Source organism: Nycticebus coucang, chromosome 4 (assembly GCF_027406575.1).
Source record: "Nycticebus coucang isolate mNycCou1 chromosome 4, mNycCou1.pri, whole genome shotgun sequence".
Taxonomy (NCBI): Eukaryota; Metazoa; Chordata; class Mammalia; order Primates; family Lorisidae; genus Nycticebus; species Nycticebus coucang.
Window position 1 is genome coordinate 111,757,237 of NC_069783.1, and position 18,741 is coordinate 111,775,977.

At 42.3% G+C, this 18,741-nt stretch overlaps 1 protein-coding gene across 10 annotated transcripts in view; it reads right to left on the bottom strand.

The window, feature by feature from the left end:
* ZNF664 (zinc finger protein 664) overlaps window positions 1-18,741 on the bottom strand; it is a 42,221-nt gene that overhangs the window by 16,102 nt on the left and 7,378 nt on the right. For 4 of the 10 annotated variants that reach the window (XM_053587873.1, XM_053587877.1, XM_053587875.1 and 1 more), the window contains exon 3: window positions 11,531-11,627. The exons of 1 other annotated variant lie outside the window; for it this stretch is intronic. The gene's annotated coding sequence lies outside the window, so the exon portion shown is untranslated. Of the gene's footprint in view, window positions 1-11,530; window positions 11,628-11,809; window positions 13,046-15,358; window positions 15,480-18,741 lie in introns of those variants that run through there. 5 more of the 10 variants (XM_053587880.1, XM_053587879.1, XM_053587882.1 and 2 more) reach the window with 5 other exon arrangements.

Consider the following 18,741-nt stretch of genomic DNA (forward strand, 5'->3'; position numbering starts at 1 on the left):
AACTATTACCTAAGCATACTATGCTGTACAAGCCAGGCCACCCTGGGTCTTGTAGTCTTCAAGTTAGGAAGGCATTTTCTCCTAGGGCTTTAGTGGCTAGCTGCCCCTGAACTGCTCCCAATGGGACATACTGATGCTAAAATTTTTTTTCCTTTGCTCACACACAGATATATAAGCATAAAAGCCTAACCTCCTATATAACCAATTAAGTGCTAAACACTCTACATAGCAACAGTAAAACTTTGAAGAATAAGGCAGCAAACCTAGACATTTATTGTCATCTATAGTTAATTTAAGGTTCTTGACTGCTCTGCATAATAAAATTTTCAATTCATTAAGTGAAATAAAGTGCTAGATTCTAGGCCCATTTTCACTATGAATATAAGGACAGAGGGAAGCATAGTATCTCTTGTTACCTATACTAGGAAACATGTACGAAATACACAAAACAGGGATTTTGGAGAAAAGCAATGTCTAGTGCTGCAAAGTTTGCCCAGCATTAATGGAAGCACCACCCCTTTCAATCCTCAAAGTGCTTCAAGCCCAGTGGAGAAAAACAAGCTGGCAGTTTCCTACACCCAGCCAGAGAAGAACTTCTTAACACCCCATGAAAAGGAGTGAACTAGACCCCAGGATCCCAAAAGAGCAGTAACAAAAATGTAGGAGCAAATTAGAGCATTCAGTTTATCTTCTCTGTGGACTCCTCACCAATATAACCCACAATGACCCTTACAGGTTCCACTGTTTGAAATGTGAGCTTATTTTCCTGAATACTCAGTTGGGGGATGGGTAACAGAGACAGACTATCTATAAATAAGAATGGAAAGGAATCTGCAAAGATCAACAGATATTTTTATCATTGTTTTGAAAACAAGGTGCCTCAAATTCTGTATGTCAAACACAGCAGAATAAAAACAAAATGCAATTCAATTTGTCAATGACTTCAGGACTCTGTCTTAAGATAACAGGAAGGCATTAAAGGGGTGAACGCCTATGGGGACTGTCATAGGTCCCCCAAAATAAGAAGGCCAGGACCCATAAACCCTGGTATAAATGTTTACAGGCGGGGGGAGAAGTACAGTAAATGCCCCAGCTGGGAGTTAGGAAACCAAGTTGCACAGGAAATTAGCTCCCCAAAGGGTTGACATTACACTTCTGGAATGGGGAACTCTCTCTTTGGCTCCGGCACTCCCTTATCCAACAGAGTTTTCCCAAAACTATGTATAGTCCCACTTGAAGTCCTCACCTCACTCAATGCATCCTTCTCCCTTCAGACAGCCTGTGCCCAGTGCAGCCCAAACAGCCAGTCTTCATGTGCTGACAAAGGGTCCAGCATTAGTACTCATCCCCACGCCAATCTGTCAGTGCTGAGTATGGGTAAGAAGTTTTGAGGAAGGGAGGAGGAAAAGGTTCTGTGTTGAACAGTATCTCTCTGAAACTGATTTCCACTTGGAACCTAAGAATATGACCTTATTTGGAAACAGGGTCTTTGCAGACATTATTTGTTAAGTTAGATGAGGTCATAGTAGATCAGGTGGATCCTAATTTATATCGCCTGACAGCCTTACAAAAGAAAGGAGAGGGAGATTCTAACACACAACACAGACACCTGGGAAAGAAGGCCATCTGCAGATGCAGCAGAGACTGGGTTGATGCATCTACTAGCCAAGGAATGCCAAGGATTGCTGGTAACCACCATAAGTTGGAAAGAGGCAAAGGATTCTCCTCTAGAGCAGTGGTTCTCAACCTTCCTAATGCCGTGTCCCTTTAATACAGTTCCTGTGGGTCACAACCCACAGGCTGAGAACCGCTGCTCTAGAGCCTTCCAAGGGAGCCTAACCCTGCTGACACCTTTATCTCAGAATTCTAGCCCCCAGAACTGTGAGAACACATTCCCACTGTCTCAAGACCCCTAGTCTGTGGCACTTTGTTGCTAAGGCAGCCCAGAGAAACTACAAGGAGGACACGGCATGCTCTCAGCATGTTTCCCTTCTACTGGTCTCTGTCTGGGCTCTGCATACATAAGGCATATTGTTCACTCTTTCGTGATGTTGAATGGATTGTGTCTCTTTCACACTTCACCTGAGTCCTTTCGCTCTGTGAAAACCTAGAGTCATTTCATCTTTACTCACTTCAGAAGGTGCACATTTCACTTACATACTTTTACTCAATAGACTGCATTTCATAGAAAAATCTTAGTTTTTCCTTCCTTTTACAATACTCTCATTTTTTGCTTCCATTTCCAAAGGAAACAAAAATCCATAAACAATATCTAGTCTTCACCTCCCACACCGAAAAAGTTCCAGACACAGATACACTTCCGTCCTCGGCAGCAAGGGGAAGGAGGTAAGAAGTAGTTTTGCAACTGGATCAACTAGAGTGAATGGGGTTTTTGTACACAGTACATGTAATGTGGGGCATCCAGCCTGCTTCCGTCTATCACAAACAGGCAGGCTTTGTCCTGATGATGTAGGAATGTTCCCTCACTGGCCAGGCACTGAGGACAGAGCCCTGCAACCTAACTGGCTGCAGCAGAAGATACAAATTAAAAAAAAAAAAAGAAAACAATTATTAACCAACTAAATTGTCTCATTTCCAAACGGAACACTCCTCCCCATTCCTGCCTGTTCCCCTCTGATTTCACATCTTAAATTTTCATTCTATGATAGTATCATTTCACACATCATAGGCAAACCCATAATTTGGTAGAGCTAAGAGGTTTGAAGACCTTCTCAAGGCCACCAAGCTTGGAATCGACACAGGATAAGTTTAAACTTGCTCTGAGAGCATTCAATCTCTGCAATCTTGCTGTCCACACACCCCCAGTTCCCTGGGTCCACACACATTCTGTCCAACTTCCAGCACTCCTTGCAATGCTCAGCCTACTTTTACCCCAAGCAGCAGCAATTTCTGCAAATTATACTATAGCACAAACATACTGGAATTCAAGTTCCAGCTCTCCACGAACAGTGTGAATTCAAGAAATTGTTTAATCCTAAGATTCAATTTCCTCAAATGTAAAAGAGAAATAATATCTATATCTCTTGGGATTGCTCTGAAAATGAAATAAGACAATGCATGAGGATTTATAGTGCCTAAATAAATACTATCCTTTTTCTTTTTCCAATGTAAAAGAATGTACCTGCCTGGTGAGCACAGCAAATGACCACTGTTACCTTGCAGATGGCTTTAGGAGCCTGCAGGGAACAACTCAGCCTCCCAGCTTCCATTCCCTTTTCTAATCGCACTCTGATGTCCTGTTGAGGACCACCTCTCCCTCTATGCAGCAGTGACAGGCCAATAAATCAGGGTGCTCCTCTATCATCCCCTATGAAAGCTGAGGTCCCCAGATCTGCTCTCTTACAACAGTACCTGGTATAGTCAAAGGGCAAGAAACTAAGCTCAACCAGATAGTCTTTCTCTCCAGGTTCTCTGAATTGTGAAGAGAACGTGAAAGATGACATAAAGGATTACAGTTCATTCACGGTCTAGTGATGGCACCCAGGACAGATTTAAGCAGTTCCTACTATGAAGATCCTCTAGAGCACGGATTTTCAACTGGTGTGCTGCAGAAGTTTTTAAAGATCACTTATTATTTTTGAAAGTTCAAAGCAAAGTACATTCTTTTTTTTTTACTCTTCTTTTTAAATCAACATAATGTAAGCGTGCTGCAGAAATTTAACTACAGGTTCAAGTGTGCCATGAGATAACAAAGGTTGAAAACACTGCTCTAGAGCTACTAGGTTCTTTCCACCTTGCCTTCCACGCCACAATTCCTTTTTACCTTGAATTAGCTCAGCGGTTCTCAACCTGTGGGTCGCAACCCCTTTGTAACAATGAAAATACATCATGGGGCGGCGCCTGTGGCTCAAGGAGTAGGGCGCCGGTCGCATATGCCGGAGGTGGCGGGTTCAAACCCAGCCCCGGCCAAAAACCAAAAAAAAAAAAAGCTACCACCAATCTTCTCCATCTCAGTTGTCCTTCTCCAAAGCTTGACTGGGATTAACAATCACATCACTTACTAAGAGCATGCAGAAAAGGAAAGGTGGTTCTGGAAACTTGATTTCAAAAACTGATCCATAAACCAGGATTGCCAGCCTCAGGGTTGGGGGGGTGGGGGTGGGCCTGTCAGAAATGCAAGTCTCTAACTCCCTCCAGATCTACCAAATTAGAACTGGCATTTTAGCAAGAGTTCCAGCATCACAGTAAAGTTGTAAAGCACTGATTCAGGGGTAAATGTGATTCTTGGCAAGTGCCAGATCAACGTCGCATACTTAATGTGAAACATTCTTTAATGTTCTTTGTTTGTAAACTATAAAACAAAACCTACTTGATTTATACCTCTCCCCAGCAGAAGACAGGGGCTGGCAGTACAACATAGTTTTTACACACAACGAGCCCACAGCTCTCCTCAACTCCTGTCCCTATCACCAACAGTGTGACTTCAGATTGTGTTCCGAACTAAGCACCTACTTCCTGTCTATAAAATGGGCCTGTAATCCCCACCCCCTCAGAGTACTATGTACGCAAATCATACATTTCCATCATTCGTTCACCGTGGTAGATGTGTGTCTCATTACTCCAGCTAAAACTGGCCCTGACCCGGATAAATGACCTAAGCACCTGGTGATCTACAGCCTTCCTCCCTCCCAACTGCACTTCACGATGTACAATACAAGGCCTACTGATTAATGTTCAATTAGGTAGGAGCTTAATGAAAGCTCCAAATGACAAACATGGTGTCATGATGTACTGGTAAAAGGTCTACTCAAAGTCTGAGAGTAACCAGTGGATTTTAAACACCAGAGTATGGAAAGTTCACAAATACAGTTTCAGCTTGCACATTGCAACTAATTTATAAGACCCTACCATTTGTCAAGTTTTGCTGTCATGTCACACATAAAGCCACAATTACCTGAAACACTTACTAAAATCTGTTTTCCATCTATTCTACGTTGTCTGTGCAGGGCCAAATCTCTCCATCTGCTTCAACCAAAACAACATACTGTAAGAGACTGAATACAGAAGCAGGTATCTTTTATTTAAGCTCTATACATTTAAAGAGCTTTGACAAAATGCATACATTGCCACTCCTCCTCCTAAATGTCTTTTTAGAAAAGTTATTTTTCATTAAAATGTCATTTATGTTGGCATGTAATGAGTTTACCACTTTTAAATGATCTAATATTTTTGTAAAATGTTAGTTTTCATTTTCTATTACTGTAAATGTCAAAGCCTGCAACTCACATAAACTTAAAGCTCTTTGGGGTCTTTATGTTTTGGGGGGTATTTTTTGAGACAGAGTGTCTCCCTTTGTCTCACTTTGTCACCCTTGGTAGAGTGTTATGGCCTCATATCTCAACATCAACCTCAAACTCTTGGGCTCAAGCAATACTCTTGCCTCAGTTTTTCATTTTTAGTAGAGATAATTCTTGCTCAGGCTGGTCTCAAATTCATGAGCTCAAGTGATCCACTGGCCTCAACCTCCCAATGCTAGGATTACAGGTGGAAGCCACTGTGCCCAGCCCAAATCCACTTGTTTTAAAGACAAAATATGTAAACTGTTAAGATGAACATTTACTTGTAGTTAGTAATTCCCATTATCAGACATTATTCTTCTAGATGTTAAAAAAAAAAATTCGCTCGGGAGGCTGAGGCAGGAGAACCGCGTAAGCCCAAGAGTTAGAGGTTGCTGTGAGCCGTGTGACATCATGGCACTCTACCCAAGGGCAGTACAGTGAGACTCTGTCTCTACCAAACAAAATTCAATTTTCGTACACAAGAGGGCTGAGAGCTGAACATTACAAGAAATAACTCTCTATGCAGAGAGATGCTTTATAAAGGATTCAGCAGTGTCTCATTAATGTGTTCTTATAAGACCTTGATTTCCATGAGGGGGATTAGGCACCTCTACCTGACACTGTTCCCCCTGACGTGATGGGTCCCCCCCATTCATGGAGAGAGGTAATGATCCTTCCGCTTGGTTAGGAATTCTTTTGCCCTCATAAAATAATCAAGAAGTCCCAGAAATCATCAGATTTTAATTTGGCAGGTCTTGGCAGAGGTACAACCTCAAGGGAACCTCTGCTCACCCCTTTTCTACATGTCTTGGCATACAAAAATATAAATGCAAAGACCATTTAAGTATTAGGACCTGAATGCTGCCAAAGGAACAGGGTTAAAGAGAGCATTGGTTCTGTTTGATGGCACTAGTCCCCACATGCTTTCAGTATGTGGAAATACAACAGAGCAGGATCTACCTCCTCACAAATCTCCTCTACGCCTTTAGAAAATGCCAATCTACACAACACGTAACAAAGATTAGGAAGACTCAGATACTCGAGCTAGTAGGCCCAGTCCACTTAATCTTAGCTCAGATATGTCTTCCAATAACTTTACTTATAGCAGTCATTACTTAGGAGTGAGGAATGAATGCCAAACCTTTTGCTTCTACCAACATCCTCAGTCCTGAAATTGAAGATGTGGCAACCTAGGAGGTCCTTCTGGCTGCCCAGGCAGGCTCATGACCTTGACAGGCCATTCCTATATTTTCCAGTCTTCTTTCAGTACCTGGCTCTCAAAGATGCCAGAGCTGTTGTTCCTTACTATAGTCTCTGCATGTGCCCCAGGCCACCTCAATGATAACAGATCACAGTGAAGTCCCATTTGTAAGGTCCTACCTAGACTTCTCCCCTTGGCAGTGGGCTTTCACGGAGTCTCTGAAGGAGGGTCCACTTGGCTCCCAAGACCTCTGAATTAGCCACTCAAGCCTCATCTCCTCTAGCCAATAGCACCATGAAAAGCCTAGCTGCCACGCCACTTTTCTCAGGTGTGCTTCTCATTCATGGAAGTAAACTTGCACGCCTCATTTTCTCGGGCTAATTTCAGGTGCTGGAAATTGGGAGGTGGTCAGAACTGAGAGGGGGAGTTTTACTTGGAGAACCTCTGGCATGTGTCTGTAACTCCTGACTAAACCTCTTGTGGTCAAATCCTCCATACCAGAATGCCCAACCTCAAAAGATATTCAGGCCAAATGCTTGTGCATTCCACTGCAGGCATCACAGTGCTGTGCACTTCTGAGAATGGAAATGACCTTGAAGCCAGGCTCCTCAACCAGAACAGCAGTGTGTGGCTACTGCTGCCATTTGTGTGTCATCTCGGTGGCAGGTTCTAACTCACGTCCAGATGCTCCCATACCTGGGGCTCAAGCAGCAGCCAGCATATCCTGCACATGCTATTGCCAATCATTTGCTTCAGTAACACAGGGGTAACTTCCCCAAGGGTTTTGAAGTCAACTTTTTAGGTGGATAAAAGGAGGTTCGGACTTTGAGCAAGATTCTCCAACTAAAATGGGCCTACTTTTCTCCTTTCTGGAATAAGGTCAAACTTTTAAAAAATCTGTTCTTTTATTGGGAAGTGAGGATTTTACATCACTTTTGATGCCTTCCTGTGTGCATCCTTGCCACCAGCTAGCTACAAAAGACTGCAGCAACCCAGATGACTGCTGAGCACAAGAGAACCCTGGTCTTACTCTGCCAGCATCTCACCCCTACCCTCACACCACTTTTCCTCCTCTGGGCTCTGTACCTCCTTCTCCCCCTCTTTCCTTCATCACTGCCCACACTTCCCCATCTCCTACACATCAGAAGTTCTAGGTTCTTTGCTTTTTCTCACAATAAACCAAAGTCAGTGGCTAATGATTTGGACTCTGGGTTTTAATGAGCTATAGGGAAGAAGGATGTTTTTATTCTGTCCTGGGGAAAATTGCTCTTTGCATGATTTGTCCTAATGACTCCTAATGGAGAAAAAACAAAAGAAGCTGTGTCTGATTTTTCTTTAACTAGAAATCACAAAGACCATGAACTTAGGTCCAGAGATGGGAAAACAAAAATGATTGAGGGAGTGATGCCAAGTTTCATTCTGAGTCTGAGAAAGAGAAGTGCATGTATTACAAAGGCAATAAAAGACTCACAAGTCTACCTCTGGAGTTGTCCTTTAGCTAATCCTCCCCCATTGCTGGAAGAGTGACATTGCTGGGTACAGCCTCTGCTCTGCCACCTGCTATGTGACTGTGGCTTATTTCAGACTGATCTACAAACATATGAATAATAATGTCTACAAACACTTGGCTGGGGGTAATTAAAGAATATAATAAATGTGAGAGTACCTATCAGACTGCCCACGGCATAGCTGAGGGTAAATAAATATTAGTTGTCTTATTTCCTTTATTTTAATTAGTGCATGACACATTCATTCATCTGCTAAGGATGTCATTTCACAGGCAGAGACTTCCAAAGACCTGCTGATTTAATCTCCCTATAATTAAAGCTCCTCCTCTGTTCAAAGTCAAATGCTGCTTTTATACCTATGAGTCTGACTGCTCCTCCCGCTTCTACCCATGTGTTCTTCCCTCTTGACCTTCTATTCAGAGGATTGCTTTATAAAAAAATCTGACTTTAAGGAGATTTCCTCAGTTTGCACTCTATTGCTTTTTTTCTTGCTCTTCAACCCCACATACAAAAAGGCCTCAGCAATAAGATCAAATGATTTGCTTCAGCCCTGGCCCCTACATGAATTCCACATACAAGGCCTAAGCTTATCTTATCTATCTAGTAAATGTGTAACATGCACACGCATTAAGAATCATAATAGTTTGATGGGTATAACACTAGACTTGTGGTCAAAAAGCCCAAGTTCAAATTCTTGATATGGCATTCAAGAGCTATAGAACCCTAATTCACTTATTCTCTCCAGCCTCTGTTTACTCAGCTACGAGGCAGAGGTTGAGCAGTTGCTTACTCCTACCTCAAACCAGGGTCATTGCTTCCATGCTCATTCCTCCTCAGAAAGGATGAGCACTGACAGGGAGACTGAAAAGAAAAAAATCTCAGGACACAACAGGATACCCAGAGAGAAAGGAAGCACAGTAAATACAATGCAATGTAAGAAAATTCATTCTTCCCTGCATACTCTGCCTTTCCCATCCCTTCCTTATGGCTGATTCTGCTGGATCTATCCTTCACAGCTGGCCAGGGAATTCCTCCTGCTCTGAGGTCAGACAGGAACTGGCTGGGGGAGGGAATGCCAAAGGAAGCACAAAGGCTTAAGACAGATTAGTTCTAATGCACAGTGAGAAACTGGCTTCTTCCTTCCATTGCTGGCGTAGTAAGAGCCAAATGGACAAAATCCATGTTGAGGCCCAGGAAAAAAAAAGAACAAAGGCTGGAAAGTTCAAACCACCTACAGGAAGAGAAAAAAGAAATGCCTAAAGGTCACATGGGGCCCAGCCTAGCCATTAAAGAAAATAAAGAGACCGAAATTGAGCCCTGGAGAATGAACAGAAATGAGAAGTGAGTTACTAGAATTCGACTGTCCTAATGACGCTGGGAGCAGGAGCAGCCATAGTAGTTGGCAAGTCAAAAAGTGTGGGATTTGAGATTCTGGCTCTATTTTTAAAACTGGTAAAAGAAAACAACATAAAATGTACTATCTTAACTACCTTTAGAGTATAGTTCAGTAGTTAAACATATGTTACAGGACTTTCTCATCTTACAAATCTCAAACTCTACCCCCATCCAACAGCATGCCTCTCCCCTCTCCTTCCAGCCCCCAGCAACAACCATTCTACTTTCTTGTCTCTATAAATTTAACTCGAACTGTTTGGCAAACAGAATAAGCATGTACAAGAGAGACAAATCTGTGGGGCAGGTTCACTCGGCAACAAACAGTGCAAGAGCAGCTGCTTCTTATAGCCACAGTAGTATATAGAGATGATGAGTCTAAGATTGAATAAGATTTGGTAATTACAATTTAGTATCTGAATGGATAGAAATCACTGCCACCCCACTCTCAGAAAGGACCAGGGAATGGTTACCACAAATATACAAGCTTTTCGGTGTTCAGGCTTTTGACCTTGTAGCACTGGCACTGGTGGCTGATCCAGTGTTATTTTGAAAATGTATGCAATTAATGGCTAATATCAACTTTGGCCAGTGGTCTCAGCAAACACCTCTAACTTCTAGGTACCCTGGATGGAAATATGCACAGGACTAAACTAGAAAAGCAGAACACATGAACACTTTTTTATTAGCTGACCCTGTGAATCCCAATTCCCAACGCAGCATTCCCTAAATGAGGATGTATCACATGAGGAGTTCATACATCACATGAACTCCTTTTCCCTACATCGGTGACAATTTTGAGCTTGAGTCAAAGTATATACCAACATGAAGAGGAAAATACTAGGCCTAAATATTCAGTCTCACCAACCAAAATAAAGAAGGCTAGCCAAGGGCACGCAAGTCAGAAAAGGAGAGAACAGGGCCAGGAGGAAAGAAGAGAGAACATTTGCCATTATGCCAAAGTTTCCAAATTGCCCCCAGATTCCAAATAGGGCAGTCACCTGGAAACCAATCTAGCACAGAGAAAAGGGAGAGTTGGCGAGGCTCTATTCAGAAGCAGCCCCAGCCTTACCACTCGGGCCATGTAAAGCCAGAAAAAAGAAAAGATACCACACATCCTCATGAGCTTAGCCTCCTAACTGGGCACAGAACTAGACCCACTTAAGACAGAGGCCACTGAAATGTCCTTTACCTCACAGAGCCAATCCTCCTCATTGGGTAGAGAAGTCAAGTCAGGGAAGGAAGAAGCCCAGAGCCTAAGAAATCAACCGTTGGCAGTGGGAGAAATGGTAAGAAGTCACATGCTCCTCCTGGAAACCAAAGGTTTCCCTTTCTCTTGTTTCTTAGCTGTCAGAAATAATGTACAATTTTATGACATATGTGAAGAACAGATAACCAGACTGCTTGTTCAACTAGAAAATTCTGGATTTAGGCAATGACCAAATAAAGATGAACAAATACCCAACCTATATAAGATACATGTTGTCTTATTAAGTGAAAGAGGGAAAAAAAATCAGTAAGAAATGATCACAACTCCAAAGGCTCAAAAGAAAACAGAAGACAAAAAAACTTGTGCTGGAAGCACAATAGCACTTAGAATCAAGTTTGCATAGAGACTGACGTAAAACCATAATCCCCAGATAAGAAGACTTTCAGGAACTAATATTTAAGGAAAAGGCTTTGGAAAAAACAGCATAAATGTACAGAGCAACAAACACGGCTTTAAAAAAAAGTTTTAGTATCTCAGTGAAGATAGGAATAATGAGAAAGAAAAATAGAACGGCATGAGATCTAAAAACCACATTGTAAGGTCGCTGAGATCGCAGAAGAAAATGAGACAAGGAGGCGGAATTTTAATAACCGATGGTTTACATGAAAAGAAAATGATATTCCTGAGAAACAAGAAAAGAGATGGGACAAAGATGCTTCTGCCATCTGAAGGTGGTCCAGGGACTCAAAAGCCAGATACAGGCAAGAATTTAAGGAAGAACATGAGGCAGAGGGGAGTTTCATCCTCACTGAACCACAAAGGGCGCACGCTTAGAAAAAATTCCAGGGGCAGCCTCAGTTTAAAATACTCAAGGGGGATTCTCCATCTACGAAAATGGTGCAACAAGGGGAAAACTTACCACAGTGATGTAAGTCCAAACCCCCAAAACATTCCAGAAGAAGAGGCAGAGACAGGATCCACAGTGGCTGAAGGGCTACAAAAGCCTTAGGATCCTGCTGGATGGGAGAAATGCAGAGAAAAGTAGGTTTATATTATTGAGAATTTAGGATCACAAAGTTGTCGAAGAACTGCCTAATATAAATGCAGGGTCCCAGCTCAGAATATGGACCTACATACATCTGGAATTTATATAAATATACAGGATTCAAGGCTTGGAGGACCAAAGGGATGAGAAAACCTGAGAAACCATGGAAAGGAAAATCCGGGAAATCTGCATAACTTCTTCCAAGAGGTAAGAATCCTATTATCTTCATTAGCCTTCAATATGAACTTCATCCAAAATTACAGGTGTTAGATGACTGGCTCAGCTTCTCACCAATTTTCCAGTCTCAACGAGTACTGAAGGAGCACAAACAGGAGTCAGATCAAACAGTTTCATGTCCTACTCTACCACATACCTGCTGGGCAACCTTCACCTAGGTGGTTAAGAATGGAATTATGCAGATAATAAACGTTACCTTATTAGGTAGTTTAAGGACTAACTAAATTAATACATGAGACATACTTAAAACAATGCCTGGCAAATTTCAAGGATTCTACAGAGATTAGCTATCATTATCATTGTTTTATTTATTCCATCTATGACCTTCCTCTGCTATATTCTGTAATTGCTCAGAGTAGTTTGAGTACAGATTTCAACATCGATTTTTAAGCTTGAGGAACTTCACTTTCTTTGAGAGGTATGATGACATATTAGGGGATGTGGACATCAAATAGTTGCCACCTTTATATCTGTATAGAATGTGTTTTTCTGTATGTTGTCAATCTGGGGACAGTGCTAAATTAGTTATGTCTACATAGCTCCCTAGAACACTGGGGGAATGGAATGAGGTTAGAATTACCCAGCTTGCTAACAATTATCTGAAGTTCCTATGTCATCTTCAGCAGAAATCACTAACATGAGAAATAAGAGTACTGCAGACTAGGTGGCACCTGTGGCTCACTGAGTAGGGTGCCAGCCCCATGTGCCAGAGGTGGTGGGTTCAAACCCGACCCTGGCAAAAAAAATAAAAAAAGAGTACTGCAGACTATGCCAGGTGGCCCTGCACTGTCAGGGACTAAATAAAACAGGAAGAGAACGGAAAAGTGAAAATGCTTTCAACATATTCAGGGATTTTAGCTTGTCTATGGAAAAAAAGGGTTGATGTAGAATGAAGGCCATTAGCAGGATATATTTTAAAGGGCAAGAATACAATTGGAAGAATTTCAAACGCTTATGGTATCAGCTGGGTTTTTTCTCCCTTCCAGAACTATACACACCAATTATAATGCCTGCTAGCCTATAAATCCTACTAACAGGAACTGTCTCAGTTTTAAGGGTAGGCCTAGGTGGCTACGGGCCATAAGACTGCTTATGAGACCAAGTTACAGACATCTATTCCAAGAGCTTAACTGCAACCTATGCTGTAGCTTACAACAATAGTAACAATAAAATCAGGTTCTCTCTCAGAAACTTGACCAATACTGAGAACAGGTGCTTAGCTGTGAGAGGAGGCTGAGAGGTTACAATGTGCAAACAGACTACAGAGGTCTTAAGTGATCTCAGCAATCTAAGTCATGAAGAAGTAGATTCTATTCTAAAAGAGAAGCTCAAAGGTAGAAAAATGATAGACGTAGGAAGGAAAAACAAGCCAGGTGGCAGGAAGAGGAGAAAGACACAAAGAAATGAGACACACCACGAGAGACCCCTCTGTGGGAGAGACCCCTTCCTGGCAAAGACCATGGCTTGTCTCTGCACGGCCTCACTTCCGCACAGGTCTAGTCCATGTGTCCTCACAACATAATCCCTTTTTCTTAAAATTCTCTGAATGAATCTCTGTTCCTTCCAACCAAAAAAATCCCTCACTAAAATAGTTAATTCAACTCCTTTTCAGGATGACGTTTTCCCAGGAGGTTTCCTGGTGCTGAAACAGACAGATACTTGGCAAATCCACTCCCACCAGACACGTCTAGACATACCTGAGGGCTGCTTCCCAACAGAACAGAGGTATCTTATCCCTAGGCACACGAGCATGAGTTAGAATTACCTCATGGGATTATAAGCATCTCAAGGGCCTACGAAAATGTTTGAAATCTGAAAAAAGATTTACTGGATGCAAAATATGAAAAGAAAATTGCAAAATCAAAGTTTAAATATTAAATGTCTACAACTAGATATTCAAATGAAACTTAACTCACACAGTTTCATATACACTAATTTATGTGGGATGCATGGTGATTTTTTTTTTAATGTTTGATATGACATAGTAAAGGCCTCCGAAGTTGAAAGAACTTAAGGTCTTCAAACTAGTTGACAGCAGTGGGCATGTTTGGGCCTAAGCTAGCTCCTTCCCACCCCAGCCCTTTCATGAGCACATACTTTAAACACTCATATCCTGCCTCCCAAATTTAAACATACTATTATGTTAGCACTTCTGATACTAGGAAATCTATTATCTTTTCTTAGTTAAGTATTTAAATAAATGAAACCAAGTAATTTCTATTAGCCATCTTACTAGTTTTACCAGAAGAAAACATCAATCATGATAGCAAATGATCCTGTATATTTAAGGAATTTGACTTTTGACATTTGTAAAAATTAATCAAAAAACGGTTAAATTTACTGTTTGCTTCTGCAAGAACTCCTCAAATGTCACAGACCTTAACATTTTCTTCCATTTCATCAGATCCTCAAGCTAAGAAAAATAGGTGGCACACAAGTTATATAAACTTAAATCTCATACCCTGATAGTGTTAAAAACAAAAAACCAAACCTAATTCTTTTCTAAAGTCACTGTTGATTGTTACAGCTCTAATCTTTTATGTGTGGACAAGCTCCATCTGTTCCCTGGAACCATGGTCTGTCTGGCGATGGTCCCTTCCCTCTCCTCACTTTCACTGAACTCCCACACCTGCTTATGCCTCCTACCTACCCAACCTGTCCTCACCACTGCACCACACCCCTTCTGTAAAAACACTCTCAAAGTTGTGATCTCCCCTTGTCAAATCTTAAGGCCATTCCTCACATCCCTCTCTGACTCCTGGTTTATATAAGTCTCCTTGGCCCCCAATCCCTACACATTCTCACTTCTGCTCTGGCCTTGTGGAGTCCACTTATCATTTCTTTTATGCCTACTTTCAAAATACAGGTATTCTCCAAAGGCATGTCCTGTCTCCATTCCTTAGCTCAACTGACTGCTCAGCTTGCAGGGACTACTTCCGTGATGGTAATGCCACATTCTCCTATCACCAGTCTTTTATCTCCAGCTGCCTAGTAGAATATTTCCCCATCAGCCAATAGTTGACTGGAAACCATTATGTTGCCATACTCAGAAGTTCCTGTAAAAAGCAACTTCTCCCTCAACAAATCTCTTCCGTAAGGAATATCAAAGCCAATTCTCCCCCCACACACTTCAATGTTTTTCTGTGTGCCTGTCTTTTCCTTTCAGCATTTAAACATAAGGCAAGAATCTCAACGTACCTTAGGAGAAAATAGCATTTAAGCCCATGCCTTCTCCAGCTGCCATGTGTGTACCACTACCACCCTTTTTTCCCCATCCAGGCTTCTCAAAGACTGAATTCCCCTGCTTCACTTCTCATTCATGTCTCAATCCACTGCACAATGATGTTCCTGTCAATTATCTGCTTTCTTGTGACCAATCCAAGGGCATTTTTTGTTATTGATCTCACTGGATGCTACTGAATGCCTTGGCTCCTTCTGACTCTATAGCCTCTGTTACACTCTTACTGTATAAGCTGTATTCTCAGTCTCCTTGGTCTGTCCTTCTTCCTCCATCAACACTGGCGTATTCCTGGAGGCTCCATCTCCAACAGTTTCAACCATCTCACCCACAGGTTCTGATCTCTGGCTATTAAAGAAAACCCTTGTTAGGAGTCTGATTCAACTGTGCAGAATGCCTCCAGAGGGCACTCCAACACTTGCTCAGAAACCCGGATGGGATCTTCACACTAAGGTCTCAGAACCCGAAATGAATTTCATTGTGGATTACTCTAATTGCCTAGCATCATGAAAATCTATGCAACCTGTTTTGTACAGGTTCCCTGATTATAATTTTGAGTCTAGTAGTGCCTCATCACAAGGCCATAATACCATCATAATGCGCACATACAGTGGTAAGTTATTAGATACTGATCAACTGAGACACCAAAAACTGTAAACACTAGATCATGTTTTCTAGCTGATGGCTGGTACTCTGAATCAATGAAATATTCTTAAACCCTGTTAGGCTCAATCCTAAATGTATCTGAACTACACATCCAAACATGATTCTAAAAGACAGAGGGCATTAATATTTAATCTACGTAAGGGTTCTAATTGTTTTTATGAATTGTTTTATTGTTAACTTAAGTGTCAGAATTCATCTTCTTTGGGATAGAGGTCTGCTCTGGCTACAAAGGCTTCCTTACAAGTTATCACAGTATCATGGAAGCAACACATAACAAAGTAAGATGTGGAAATATGTATGATTATTTTATGAACTTGCAGGGGTATGAAAAATAAATGAGCTCTAGAACAGCTTTACTGAATTTCTGACATCAGGTGACAGGAGATACTGCATATTCCAGAGTATAGAAATGTTTTAATAGGGCGGCGCCTGTGGCTCAAGGAGTAGGGCACCGGTCCCATATGCCGGAGGTGGTGGGTTCAAACCCAGCCCCGGCCAAAAAAAAAGAAATGTTTTAATATTAAAAGCAATACAAATTATGCTTTTTAAAAATTAAACTCTGAAGGCTTCTGCTACATCTCCAAAATTAAAGTTTAAAAGCATAAAGAAGGGTGGCGCCTGTGGCTCAGTTGGTAGGGCGCCGGCCCCATATACCGAGGGTGACGGGTTCAAACCTGGCCCCGGCCAAACTGCAACCAAAAAATAGCCGGGCGTTGTGGTGGGCGCCTGTAGTCCCAGCTTCTTGGGAGGCTGAGGCAAGAGAATCGCTTAAGCCCAGGAGTTGGAGGTTGCTGTGGAGATAAAGGCCACGGCACTCTACGGAGGGCCATAAAGTGAGACTCTGTCTCTACAAAAAAAAAAAAAAAAAAGCATAAAGAAAAACCCTCTCTTCAAGTTTCTTACCAATGAATATTTACCATAGCCACTAGTTATCCATTTTAGGAATCTTCCATGGGAATCAACTGTGACAGTACTTTCCAGCTAAAGGACTTCAATTTGTGAAATTAGTTTCACTCCTAATCTCTTTATCATGTCTTGGGCCATTTAAAACTACAGCCTCTGCCGTTCTTTTTTTTGCAGTTTTTGGCTGGGGCTGGGTTTGAACCCGCCACCCACCACCTCTGGTATATGGGGCTGGCACCCTACTCCTTTGAGCCACAGGCACCGCCCCCTCTGCCCATTCTTGAAACTTCCTCCCAACTTCCAGGATACCGCTCCAAAGTATGCTCACCTGCATTCTCTCTGACCATCACCGCTAAGCCAATGTGCTCCTGCAGGCCCCTTGACAGTGAACCCAATAACAGTGAGTGTGGAATCTAAGCTGAGCCAACCAGCTTGTCCTCCCTGAGAACTCAGAATTGAGAACTAGAAAGACTGGGTCTATGAAGTCAGCTGGCAGGCACTACAGCCTTCTGTAGCAGACACATGGGGTCACGTGTGTTAAGCATGGCAGAACGAGGCCACTGAGAGAGAAGCAGAAGCGCACAGCAGACACTCAGTTAAGGAGGAGAGGTAGGGGAGATAAAGGCAGAGATCACAGCACTGACTGCTGCCAACTTCCCAGAGGCTGGGCCTTAAGCCAGAGGCAACTTTGGACTCCCTGGTATTATCCTCAGTATGCCCCCTGCACTTAAGCCATTTCAAATGGATTTTATTTCTTTCAAGCAAATGCTTTAAGATATTCATTCTCCTTCCTTCCTAACAACTCCTTCCATCACCTCTGTAGGCATGCCCTCCCCCTCACCTTGTCCTTCACTCTACCCTGCCTTATGTGTCTTCTCATCCTGCTCTGCCTGTTCTCATCCATTCCTAGCCAGAGCAAGGGCACAAAGGATTCCTAAATCTCTAGCCATCCTGCCACTGGTCAGGTGGGCACTTACATATGGATAAAGGGCGAGGGCACCCCACTGCCTATTTCCTATCCTGCCTCTATGTAGAAAGGACTAGTTCATCACCATCAACGGCAACTGCCCCAATCAGGCACACTCAGTATGCCTCACAATAGGACCATTTAATGCCAGAAAAACCTCCACCACTTGCTCATACAGGCAGGCTCCAGCCTGATGGACCCCACAGACAATCACAGTATTACTCAAAGTCAGTCTTAAATAATTCCACATGAAAGATATCAACAGTCTAAGTTAGATATGTATACCACAATCTTAAACAATTTACAGACATACAATTATATTGCAAGAAAAATTACCTTGTAGAAACAATAATCTTAATAATGAAGCTCTATACAGTATCTGGTCCTTTGCATAGTAAAGCATATGTGTACTATAAAAGCATTCTGAGCAAATCCCGTCAGAAAGAACCTACATGTCCTATTAAGTCCTTCAAACCCAGCATGTCCAAAACTGTATCTGTTACCTCCCCACCAAAGCCTACCATATTCCTTTCTTAATTCATTTTCTAATGCTTATAACAAAATACCTGGAACTAGGTAATTTGTAAAGAAAAGTAATTTCCTAGTTATGTAGGCTGAGAAGTCTGAGGCGAGGGGCTGCATTTGGTAAGGGCTTTCTCGCTGGTGGGGACTCTGAGGAGTTAGTCCCAGGGCTGCTCAGGGCATCACATGGTGAAGGGCTGAGACTGCTAACACGGTAGCTCAGGTTGCTCTTCCTCTTCTCACAAAGCCTCCAGCACCCTCCCACACTCACCCATTAATACATGAATGGCAGAGCCCTCTAGATCCAATCACCTGGTCAAGACCCCACCTCTCAATACTGCCACACTGAAGATTAAGTTTCACCATCAATTTTGGAGCAAATATTCAAACCACAGCAATTCCCAACTATAATTAATGGGTCTACCCCCAGTGGCCTAAGACAGAAACCTAGAAATCAGCCACTCTCCTCCCACTCACGAACAACGGTCCACTGTCCTTCCCAAATATACGTTATAGGTTTATTTATGAACCTCTCCACTCATTCCATCTACA